This window comes from Sus scrofa, unplaced genomic scaffold (assembly GCF_000003025.6).
Source record: "Sus scrofa isolate TJ Tabasco breed Duroc unplaced genomic scaffold, Sscrofa11.1 Contig479, whole genome shotgun sequence".
Classification (NCBI taxonomy): Eukaryota; Metazoa; Chordata; class Mammalia; order Artiodactyla; family Suidae; genus Sus; species Sus scrofa.
In genome coordinates, this window is record NW_018085220.1 from 6,787 (window position 1) to 19,033 (window position 12,247).

The 12,247-nt window shown below is 48.5% G+C and overlaps 1 pseudogene; it reads left to right on the plus strand.

Annotated features, from left to right (window-relative positions):
• Positions 1-1,246: 1,246 nt before the first annotated feature.
• LOC110258841 lies at positions 1,247-4,767 on the plus strand (annotated as a pseudogene).
• Positions 4,768-12,247: the final 7,480 nt, after the last annotated feature.

Below are 12,247 nucleotides of genomic sequence, written 5' to 3' on the forward strand. Positions count from 1 at the left end.
CCACTGAGTGAGGCCAGGGATCGAACGTGCAAACTCATGGTTCCTAGTCGGATTTGTATCCACTGTTCCATGACGGGAACCCCAAGATGTTTTCTTCTTAACATTTGCTTGTATCAATATAAAATTCCTTGTAGGAACTGCTTTTGTAGCATCCTCTATGTTTTGGTATATTGCTGTTTTCTGTTTTTCATTTGTTTTGGGAGGATTATTTTTGTTGGTAAAATCTTTGGATTTCTTATTTGACCCCATGTGTAGAGTGTTTCCGAGGTTTTGTGTTGTTTAGTTTCCTGTAATGTTTTTGTAAACTTTCCCAGCAATTCCTCTTATTGTGTTTGTTTTAGTGTCTTTATCTTTGCTTCTATGTATTAACTTTTGGATCCTAAAATGAGTGAGATCATTCTATTTTTTGTGTTTGGTTTATGTGATTTAGCAGGTCTTCCAGGTCACTCTTTTTGCTGGCAAGTGGCCTGGATCTCTTGGGCATTTAAGGCTGGATAATAACACACACACCACACACCACACACATTTGTTTATCCATTCATCTGTTGTTGGGCACTTACCTGGTTTTCTTATATTGGTTACGGTGAATGTTCCTGCAGTGAACATGGGAGTGCAGATATCATTTTGAAGTACTGATTTCATTTCCTTCAGTTTGAAATTGCTGTATCCTATGGTATTTTTTTTTTTTTTTCTTTAAACTTTTGAGGAATCTCCATGCTGGTTTCCACCATGGCCTGTAACTAATTTACATTCGAATGAGATGACCTCATTTGGTTTTTTTTTAACATTCAGATGGAATCATCTGAATGATTACAAGTCATGTAGTCAAATGAGGGAACAAGTAATCCTCATATTACTTAGGTCTATTTCAGATTTGGAAAGTGTTGTACAATCAAGTACAGTACATCCCACTGAGGTTCCCCTTTTGTCTTCATCGATAGCCTCATCCCCTGCCTGTGTAGCATTATCCTAAAGTTGACATTCTCCAAGCATTTTTATGATATAGGTATATGTGTCTGTATCTTACCTATGTGATTATTTTCACTCAAGTATATCTGGCGCATGCACATTTGTTTTGGGGGTTTTATTTTGACTGTTTGTTATTATTATTTATTCTGGGCTACCCTTGCTGCGGAGTCGCGGTGTCTGCAGCAGCTGCGGTGACTGCAGGAGGCAACCTGTGGAGCGGAGGTTGATAGCTAGTGTTAGGGACCTTGGGTCTGTGGGCTGGTGCTGCCACGGGCAGGGGCAGCGCTGCTGGGCCTGTGGCTGCTGGGCCTCGTGCTGTACTTGGTGCCCGCGGGGGTGGCGGTTACGCTGGCCTGGCTAGCTGTGGGTGCGACCGCGGTCTGGTGGGGCCTGCGCCGCGAGCCCCCGAGGTTCACGCGCCTTCCGAACCTCGCTGGTTCTGAAGGCGCGCTGCCATGGAACACTGCTCACCTTGCCTCCGGCGTAGTCAGCAGTAAACGGAAGTCTCCTAGAGCCTCCGCGCCTCTTCCAAGGACTTGGACCCGCGCTCATCTGTTCCTCATGGGCAACTACCTAGGCAAGCCCGCCCCCCCGCAGCCTGCCTCCACCTCGGAGGCCAGGGACCTGCGGGAGAGGCCTGGCCGCCTCCCGCCCACCCGCCCCACGCCGCCGCCGCCAGCTCCATCAGGACCATACCCCGGGGTTCATACTCACCCCTCCCTACCCACTCCTCTTCCCGACCCTCTAGGAGGATGGCCCTCCGGGTTGTGGCCCTGTAGCACATCGGTTTGTAATACACCTCGAAGGAGATACCCAATCCAGCAGGCCCATATGCCTCGCTGGGGGTCCTTCCCACGGTGTGCTGGAATAGTTGTCACAGGAAGACTGTGCTCTCTGCTCGCAATTCCAAAGTGGTGTGCAGCCCAGTGAGAGTGAGGATTGCTCCTCCGGATAGCAAGTGGATTCGTCCCCTGCTATCAGAGCAGAGTAGCAGCTCAACCGTGTCCTCCCATCAGCTAGTGCCCCAGACCCATGTGCAAAGGAGACTGTGCTGAGTGCCCTCAGAGCGAGGAAGAAAAGGACGGTGAAGGAGGAAGACCAAAATACTGGCTGATGGCCAGGAAGAAAAGAGAAGGCGCCAGGACAGCAGTGGACGTGGACATTCAGCATTTGAGCCGCTGGCGGCCAATGGAATCCTGCCTCTTTTGTGCCTAAGCCTGGGTCTCTGAAGAGAGGTCTCAGTCCCCAGAGCTCAGATGCCCACTTAAATAAGAGGTCACGCACCTCTTCTCTGAGCTCCTTGGCCAGCACGTACTCAGGCGGCAATGCCCATCTCCAGGCGCAATGCCATCACAGTTCTTACAGTTCTACTGGAGGTCTCTCTCAGCTGCGGAAGAGGAGTGGTCCTAGGTCATCCCCTTCTCCAGGCCAGCTTCGTCTGGCTCCCAGGCTCTAGCGAGGCCAGCAAAGAAATAAGAGAAGAGGAACTTTCTCATCATTCTGCTTCTTTCAACTGCATTCACAACAGACAAGGAGTCCCGGGGAGCAGAAGTTGCCGATACCACCACAAGGGAGAACAGGACTCGTGGAGTTCTCCACCAACACCTGGCAGCTCAGGGCAGCGTAAGCGGAAGGTGCAGCTGCTGCGGTCCTGGCAGGGGAGCAGCTGACCTTGCCTCCACCTCCCCAGCTTGGGTATTCAGTCACTGCGGAAGACTTAGACTTGGAAAAGAAAGCTTTGTCACAATGGTTCAGCGAGATCTTGGAGGATAAGACTGATACTGCCTTGAGCGCTGTCCCTGAGAACCCACCTACCAGTCAGCCTCCGGTCTCTTTCAGCCTGCTACTGCTGGGACTCCTGCCACGAAACCTCCTCCCAGCCCCAAGCCCTAGCCACGTGTTGAAGAGCTTGAAGAAGCAGCAGGATTCCCAGGCCTACCATCGCCCCCATGTCTGCTGCATGGCAAGCCCTGTGGCCATTCGCTCGAAGACACCAGCCCTCTGGCCCCTCTTGGCTCTTCACAGTCAGGGCCTCTTGCGGGCACCTCCTCGGACTGCAAACCTACAGCCGTTTTCTGTGGCGGCACCCTTACCCCCGCTTCTTCCACAGGACCAGTCACTGACACCAAGTCCACCTCCAGCCCCTGAGGCTGAGACATCTGCAACTCCCAAGCCTTGTCGGCCCCCCCTCCCCTCCAAGCAGAACATTCCTTGTGGATGCTGGGCACCTCACCTGCTAAGCCTCCTGCCTCTGCAGCTCCTGCTGTGTCTTTCACCATCTCCCGTGCTCGATCCCATTTTTTGGCCCCCTCCTAAAAGCAAGAACGAGGGCCCCTTGCCCTCTAGCCCTTCCAAGGTCCAGCCACCACATCTTCCAGCTCAGCCCTCCCGCAAGTACCTGCAGCCCGTCCCGCACTTTTAAACCTGGCTTTCACACCAGGGAGGCCCCTGCATCGTGCCATAGTAATCCCTTCTTCAAGCAGGCAGCTCCTCCAGCCAGTGCTAATGAGCGCCCTCTCTTCCCTGGCCAGACCCGTGCCACCTCTGCAGTGGCTGCTGCGACCACAGCTGGCACCTCCGTAGACTCTGCTCTGAAGCCGTGTTCAGCTTCCGTGTGAGCAGCGTGACTAGCACCACGCTTCACCATTCCCTCCCAACCCGTCCTCTTTGGGACTCCCTCTGCCTCTGGTGGCAGCTTCACAAACCCAGCTGTGGGTTCCAGCTCCATAGTCCAGCTGGTAAGCCTCCCACCATGCCTCCTTCAGAGCAGTCACCAGCTTTGGCCAGTCCCTTCCGGTGCCCCTCAGGCAGTGGCCAGCGCAGCAGCAGCAGCAGCAGCAGCGCAGCAGCGCAGCTCTACCACTGGCTGGCTTTAGTGATTTGGGCAGCAGCCTTCCAGCCTCTGCCCCAGCACCACCAGCCAGGCCACGCTGACATTCAGTAGCACCCCCCGCCACAGCCATCAGCGTTCCCTTTGGCTCAATGCGAAGCCCTCTCTGTCATCAGTATCCAGGATCCAACGCCCAGCCCAGGTTTGGGCCATGATGGGGCAGCAGTGGGCTGCCAAGCCATCCCTTGTCCCCAGCTTGTGCAGCTCCTTCACGTTGGGAAACTCTGCAGCCCCGCCCCGACTGCCACTCCAGCCGCAGCCCAGCCAGCCTTTGGCAGCACCACACAGTCCACTCTTGGTGGCCTGAAAGCCACAGGCCTCTGCCTCGGGCACCCTTGCCGGCCCCCAGCCAGCCTTTGGCAGCACCACAGCCGTTTTCTCCTTTGGTGCAGCCACCACCTCTGGCTTTGGAGCTACAGCCCAGACCACCGGCAGTGGGCCAGTCGCTCCAGTAGCACGACACCATCTCCCTTCACATTTGGGGGATGGGCAGCCCCACCCTCTGGCAGCAGAGGCTTTGGGCTCAGTGTGGCTTCGCCAGGCTCCAGCTCTGCCTCAGGAGCCTTTGGCTCCGGAGCAGGACAGAGTGGGACCGCTGGCAGCACGACTCCTTTTGTGGGAGGCTTGAGTCAGAAGAGCCTGGGTGCACCCAGCCAGAACACATCCTTTGGCCTCAATGTGGCCTGCACTGCAGAGAGCCAACCTGTGTTTGGAGGTGCCTCCACGCCCACCTTTGGTCAGAGCACCCTGGCCCTGGGGTGGGGCACATCAGGCAGCAGCCTTCCTTTGGGGCGTCCTCAACACCCATCCAGGGCTTTGTTAGAAAAGGACCTTCCTTTTCCATTGGTGCAGGACCCAAGCCCCCAGGGGCTTGGCAACAGCTACAGGCCCGGAGGCAGCAACACTAGCAAGAAGTAGCCCCTGGCCCTTACACCCCCCCATCCCTTTACCCTCCTGCCAACAACTGGACCTTGGCACCTGCCAGAAAGAGCCTCTCACCTTCTCGTTCCATGAAGCTGAGATCTCTGAACCAGTCCTGCTTCAGCATGGGGCGGGGAGGAGGAGTGGCAGGTGCAGAGACTGTTCCCTGTCTTGCAGGAAGCAGAAGGCCAGGCCTTGGGGGGATGGGAAGGCAGGAAGGTGGCCGGGCCGAAGCCTGTGACTTACTTGAACAGTTTGCACTGGTGAGGCTGGCGAGAAATGAAGAAACGGCTGAACATATCGCTCGCTTCCTTCCCTGAGGCTCGCGTGGTATATACGCTTAGTGAGGCAGCTCCCTTGCCAGCGTTTCCCTGAGAGCCAGCTCTGCTGGAGAGTGGCAGGTAGAGACCTCACCCCTTGGCATCTCTGATATGCATTTGATGGGCTTGGGGGAAGCGCTTATCCCTATATGTTTACCTTGCTTGGGCTTGGCTATGCAAGGTGCGTCTCCCCATCTTGTCCATTAGAGACTCAGGGTCTCCATTCCTGCTGCTTTGTCCGTCACCGACTGCTTGCAGGATCAATTCCTTTTGAAATGATCCTGAGTCTAGCTTTGCCTTGGATACCCCAGTGGGTGCTGCTCCTCAAGTCGGAGCCTCTGTTTCATCGCCAACCTCTCTGCCAGTTTGGCCCCCACGAGCTTGGTGGCTCAGGACTGTTAGCCTGGCAGATGGAGGGGTGACCCTTCACTCTGGGAGAGGGATGCTCTTGGAACAGGCAGGATGCCGACCACAGCTTTCAGCTGCCTCCTTGTCCCTTCCCTGTTGGCCTCACTGGACTTATCTCCTCTCCCCGGGATCAATGTTTAAGCCTCTATTCTGTATTACTATCGGATGCTCTGTCCATTGCTCTTAGAGTCGAGATTGATGGATATTGAATTGTATGAGTGGCGGCACGTTGGTAATGCTGGACGGAACTGTTTAAGTTTCTGGGGCCTCGCTAATTGAATGTTGGAAAGTAGCACCACTTGATGGCTCCAAGTGCTGGTCTTGACTTTTCAGTTGGTGTTTTGATCTTCAGGGTGGCGGCCTAGGTGGATGGGGCCCACTTTTTTTCTTTGCCCATCTACCTAACCTCACGGCAGGCTAGATGCACCCATCGTATAAGTTGAAAGCGTTTAAGTAATAAGCAACATTTTAAAACCGTATCTTACTCCCCCCGCCCTTCCTTTCTTCTTCCTTTTTTCCAAAACCACGTACCCAGGCCCAAGAGCCTGGCTGCCACGCCTATCCTCTTTGGGAGAAGCATGAGGCGTGTGTCGAGGTGAAAAGAAAACATCCTTAAACATTTCAACCAGATAAAATAGTTATTTTTGTGTTTAAGCTAAATTGCCTTTTAAATTCCTTCAAGCTTGGTTCATTGAGGTGGTTAAGACTATGCTATAGACTAGAAATTAGCTGTATAGTTCAGTAATGCCTGTGTGAAGAAGAGGCTCAAATGCTGTCCCAGGCAGCCTTTCCGAGGGCCTGGAGCTCTGCTGGAAGCACAAAATGTATCTTATTTTATAAATGTGACGGAGTGTAAGGAGTCCCCCTGCCCTTTTTGACTGAGGGTGACTGTCTGCTGGCAGGGGACTGTGCCCCCCACCCCCCTGGAGAGCTCGACTCCTGGCTGTTGTGTGTGGAGCTGAGGAGGGACCTGAACCTGGAACATCTGCCAGGACGAGAGGGGGGTGGGGCACGAGGTCTAGAAATCAGGCTTCTGCCTACACCTTACATAAGGCAGACCCTCTCAGGTTAGTCCTCTGAGCTAGCTTGCCTCAGTTCCCCAGGCAGGACCCTTGGTCCAGGAACCCCCAGGAGACCAAAATATTATTCTGCTCTTCTGAGGATTGCAAGGAAATACGGGAAAAAGGTTTCTCCTCAAAAGGTACAACCAGTCTGACTTTCAGCTACAGTGTGAGCCTCATTTTCAATGTATACAGTGCTTCCAGTTCTTGAATACTTCTGCGTTACAAGAGCATGCGGCTTTGGACTACCTGTTGGCACTGTCCCCCCTGCTAGACATTTTCAGAATTGCTACATGAGTTTACAGTTTTTCCTTTTAGTATACTTTTGATTGCAAAATATGACTGTCATTGTTACCCTTTTATCCATTATCTTTGTCCTTATGGAATCATTCCCTTTTAATGTTTCCTTTAAGTTTTTGGGTAATTTTGTGAGACAGCAGCAGGAAATGTATGTATGGAACCTGCCGTTTTTCGTTTGAAGACTGCTATTTAAAAATGTAACAAACGTATCTAGTTAATATTTTATACCGCTTAAATGTCTCTGTCCTTTTAGAAATAATATAAATAAAAATGGTTTAATGTTGATATGAATGTTTCGTATTGATTTATTTTAGGATTCATTTTACTCTTTTTTTTTTTTTTTTTTTTTCCTTTTTGCCGCTTCAGATCTCCTCCTGTGGCATATGGTGTTCCCAGCTAGGGGGCTTGTTGGACCTGTAGCCGCCAGCCTCTGCCAGAGCCACAGGAACTGCCAGCTCCAAGCCGAGTCTGTGCCTACACCACAGCTCACAGCAATGCTGGATCCTTAACCACTGAGCAAGGCCAGAGATCAAACCCGCAACCTCATGCTTCCTTGTCGGATTCCTTAACCACTGAGCCACGATGGAAATCCTCCATATCACATCTTCAACGCAAACATCAGTGATGGTTTATTAACTTTATATTTCATTATGGATTCATTTAATCACTCTGTTTATTAGTTTCTTTCCTTGCCGTTATTTCTGACCTCCCTCTGAATTTACTCTTCTTTCTTATTCTGTATTAATTTTTTAAATGAAGAGAACTGAGGGGTGACCTCTCCATAATGTTACTTCTGAAATGTGCATTTGTTCATTTTTGGAGATAGAATTCTCAAAAGAAGCTGTGCCTTTTGGGATCTTGTCATCTTACCTTTCTGGAATGCCTCGCCAGCTCAGATTTCTATTGAGCCTCTGTTGAAGTTAGTGACCAGTATCCTAATTAGTACAAGGCACATGAGTAGGCCCTTACATTCAATTGTGCTATGCGATTTTATAGAATCCCATGTGGCAAAGAGATTGCTGGCTATGGGATGGCTGGAACCCATGACTTAATTCATACTTTGTCATTTGTTTGCTCCTGTGTTCATGGTATCAATCACTAGCTTATATTCAGTGTAATGAGAGGACCATGTCACTTCTGTGCCTCTTTGGTTTTGGTGGTGCTGCAATGCAGATACAATGGGGCTGACCCATACTCAACAGTATGGCAAGGAAAATGATTTGTGCATGAAATTATCAAAAAGTGTCAGTGGTAAAAATTTTCCAAGGCTATTGCAATCGAGACTCAATCTCAAGTACTGTATCGTTGCCTGAACCACTATACAGACTTTAAGGTCTTCCTCCAATAACTTCTTCTAACCTTCTTTTCTCCCCGATGAAGTTCTTTAAAATTTGGGAACCCGTATTAAACTGTGAACTTTGAACTCAGACACTGGAATATGAGTTGATAGTACATGTTTTAGGTCTGAAATTCTCTGGGGCTGTCCTGAACCATGGCTGGGCGATTTTAGATTTAAGCCAAACACAAATTGAAAAGAAATACATGTCCTTCAAAATGTACACCTATGTTACCAAATTAGTAATTTTCTAGTAACATAAAAGCTGCCATTTATACGAATGACAGGTCCTGTCTGGTCTTACAAAGATGAAGTAACAGTGAAGTCAGGAACAATTATAGATTGTTCGCTGCTTTTCACTACAATGATAGAGATTTCATAGTTCTTGACTAACAGAAGTTGTTCATGTCTATTCATTGTACATGTTCATAAAACTTAAGTTACACAGAGTGGTTGTCAAATGAGCCTGTGGCCATAGCTGTTGATGTTTCATGCCAAGGTAGGCAATTCATCTGGCATAAATGGCACAAAGGGTCTAACCGGGGAGTTCCCCTTGTGGCTCAGCAGTAATGAACCCGACTGGTACCCAAGAGGACATTGATCCCTGGCCTCGCTGGGTGGGCTGAGGATCTGGCGTTGCCGCAAGCTGTGGTGTAGGCTGCAGACATGGCTCAGATCCTACACTGCTGTGGCTGTGGTGTGGACCAGCAAGTGCTGTGGTGTAGGCCGGAAGCCGCTGTGGTAGGGGCCGGCAGCTGTAGCTGGGACGTTCGTGGCCTGGGAACTTCCGTAAGCAGCAGGTGCAGCCCTAAAAACCAAACCAACCAAACAGACAAACAAAAAAGGTTCTCCCCAGACATTATATTTTAACAAAGTCTTCAGTTAAGTGTACTCTCTAATCACTTGGCCTCTGTCACTGCATTTGTAACGTGGCTTGTTGAGAAAATCATGAACATTTTCTGTGGCTTTCACGTACTTTGACAGAAATTTGAAAATTGAGAGAACTCTGTAGGACGTAGATATAGTGAAATTCTATGTGCAAAAGCACATGTCTTTGAAACTGGCTGTGTGTTATTTCACATTGAATATTATGTTTTCTGGTAAGTTCCTCAAGAACAATGGAACCAACATATCATTTTGTGTGTTTTAAAACAGAGTCCTTTTTTCAGCATCTTATCCACATTCTGTTGGCATTTTCCAGCTTCACTGATGAGTAATAGCAATAATGGAGTTACTTAAGTCTATATTCAGTAGATGTTAAGCATAAAGAGAAATACTCTAGGTAGTTATTTAACTAACACACAGCCACCAATTTTAGAGGAAACGGAGGCTTGTCTGGCCGTTAACATGGCCTGTTAGTTCAGCTTCATGGCGTAGCTTCTTATAGACTGAAGGTCCTGTGCCTTCAGCATTAATGAAAGCATGTTTTTATTGGTCAGTTTGCTTTAGGGTTAAGGCATGCTTCAACCTCAGCAATATGATCTAGTGAGCAATGAAGAGGATGGTACTGAGTATAATTGGATGGGCTAAGTTGTTAGTTTCTCAGGCCCTGGAAGAGTACTGCAATTCCTTTGTAATACCTTCTTCACACAGTGAAGGAATACAGGATTTCCAACCAACCTCCTTAGGAATACCTAAATTATCTCCCTTCCAGAGCCCAATCTAGCAGATGAAAGAAAATTATACGAAAAGGTTGTATATGTCTAGCCTTGGTTCTCTCTAAGAAATAATACAGTTTTAAAGCGGAGAGTATTAAGGATCACATACAAACATTAAGGTCACGTCATAAGTGCCAAATGTCTCCTAGAGTATTCAAATAAGAGTAAAAATTTAGATAAAGACAAGCTCGGTCTGTCATATTAAATGTCCGATAATTACAGTCAGATATGCTTATTCAATTATGAGGATATTAGTAAAACGTGTGTAACTTAGTCTGGGGCTTCATTGAAAGCTGCCGGTGGGAAATGAGTCTGGAAGGGTGTTTTCTCAGGTTAGTGCCGTCAACACAGACCATCAGTGACCAGTCAGTGATAGGAATAGACGAGAGCTTTATCTGATGTACACTGAAGACTGTAGCCTAGGAGAGAGAGCCTCAATAAGCATTGGAATTGTGTTCCACTGAACTACAGAATGTGGGAGGCCTATGCAGGCAAAGATGGCAAAGGTACATAAGCTGTCTGTCAAGCGTTAGGATTGGAACAGGCAAGAAGTAAGGGCCCTTTTTAAGTGAGGATTGGTTGGGGTCCGAAATGTTTGAATAGTTACGCTGATAGGCTTTAGAGAGAGAGCATAAAGTTGCAGCTGGCAGGTGGTAGAAGAGAGTGTTTTCAAATGGCTGGTGATATTCTTGAGTTGAGGTAGTTCAGAAAAGTAAAGCTCTCCTTGATGCAGGAACAAGACTGAAACAACATCCACAATGGCTACCTGTTTCCACTTTGAATGCCTGAATCAGTTGCTCCATCTCGCAATTCTATTTTTTTTTTTTTGTCTTTGTCTTTTGTCTTTTTAGGGCCACACCCACTGCATATGGAGGTTCCCAGGCTAGGGGTCCAATTGGAGCTACAGCTGCCAGCCTACACCACAGCCCCAGCAACGGCAGATCCAAGCCGTGTCTGTGACCTACACCACAGCTCACAGCACCACCAGATCCTGAAGCCACTGAGCGAGGCCAGGGAGTGAAGCCACAACCTCACGGGGCCTAGTTGGATTTGTTTCTGCTGTGCCACTCCAGGAACTCCCCATCTTGATGTTTTTAGTGCATTATTTCCTTTAGTGGTTAAAGCAGGTGTACTAAGGATGTTTGGCAGGCCATGGGAAAGAGTGTTCTAGTTAGTGTAAAGTTCAGGCCAAATCAGGTGAAATCCAGGATGACTTCCTCGTATCTCAATATGAAAACATTTCTTCAGTCAGCAGCATGTATACGGATGATCGCATTCAGATTACAGAAAAGTACTTGAGGATAATTTTTACATAGGAGAAAACACAGAAAACTGGCAGGAATTCAAGCAGGTTAATAAAATTGGTAGCATCAGTGATGCTCTCCACAGTGGTGAGTGGTTAGTCACCTGAGGTTAATAGGGGAACAGCTGTCCAAATACTTAGCATGTTATATTTAAGAAGTTGTTGTTGAACAAAGTGACCCAGTCGTGTATATGTGTGTGTGTGTGTGTGTATGAGTGTGTATGTATATATACATATATATATATATATATATGTATTCCTTCTTTTTTCATGTTATATTCCATCATGTTGTAACGCAAGAGACAGGACAGAGTTCCCTGTGCTGTACAGTCGGACCCCAGTACTTATCCACTCCAAACTTAATAGTTTGTATACTCCAACCCCACACTCCCCATCCATCCACTCCCTCCTCTGTCCCCAGCAGCATCCACAAGTCTGTTCTCCACGTGCCAGATCTGTTTCTGTTTTGTAGATGGGATCATTTTTGCCCTATTTGCGGCTGGAGCGTCGCCGGTGGAGCCCTCACCACTTGCATCTCTGATGTGCAGCAGAGTGCAAGATGAAGTTCCTATCCAACTGTTTTGGGTTTACAGAAGAGTGATCCTGGAATTTTTACAGCCTTTCAAACTAAGCAATGGAGAGTCCCTGTGGTGGCGCAGTGGGTCAGTGATCCAGCTTGTGTCTGTGCCATGGCCAGTTCAATTCCTGGTGCAGTGCAGGGGGTTAAGGATCCAACATTGCTATAGCTGTGGTGTAGGTTGCTGATAGGGATTGGATTCAGTCCCTGGCCTGGGAACTGCCATATGGTGCGGGGGCAGCCAGAAACAGACCAAGAAAAAAAAAATTAACAGTAAAAAACAGAGTAAGAAACTATAGTTGTGTTGCATGTCCCTTCTTGCAAAAGGAAGTTTAGAATGAACATTTTTGAAAGATTTTCTTCTTTTTTTATTTTTTTCCTGCAGTACAGCATGGGGATCAAGTTATTCTTACATGTGTACCTTTTTTCCCACCCTATGTTCTGTTGCAATATGAGTATCTAGACATAGTTCTCAATGCTGCTCAGCAGGGTCTCCTTGTAACT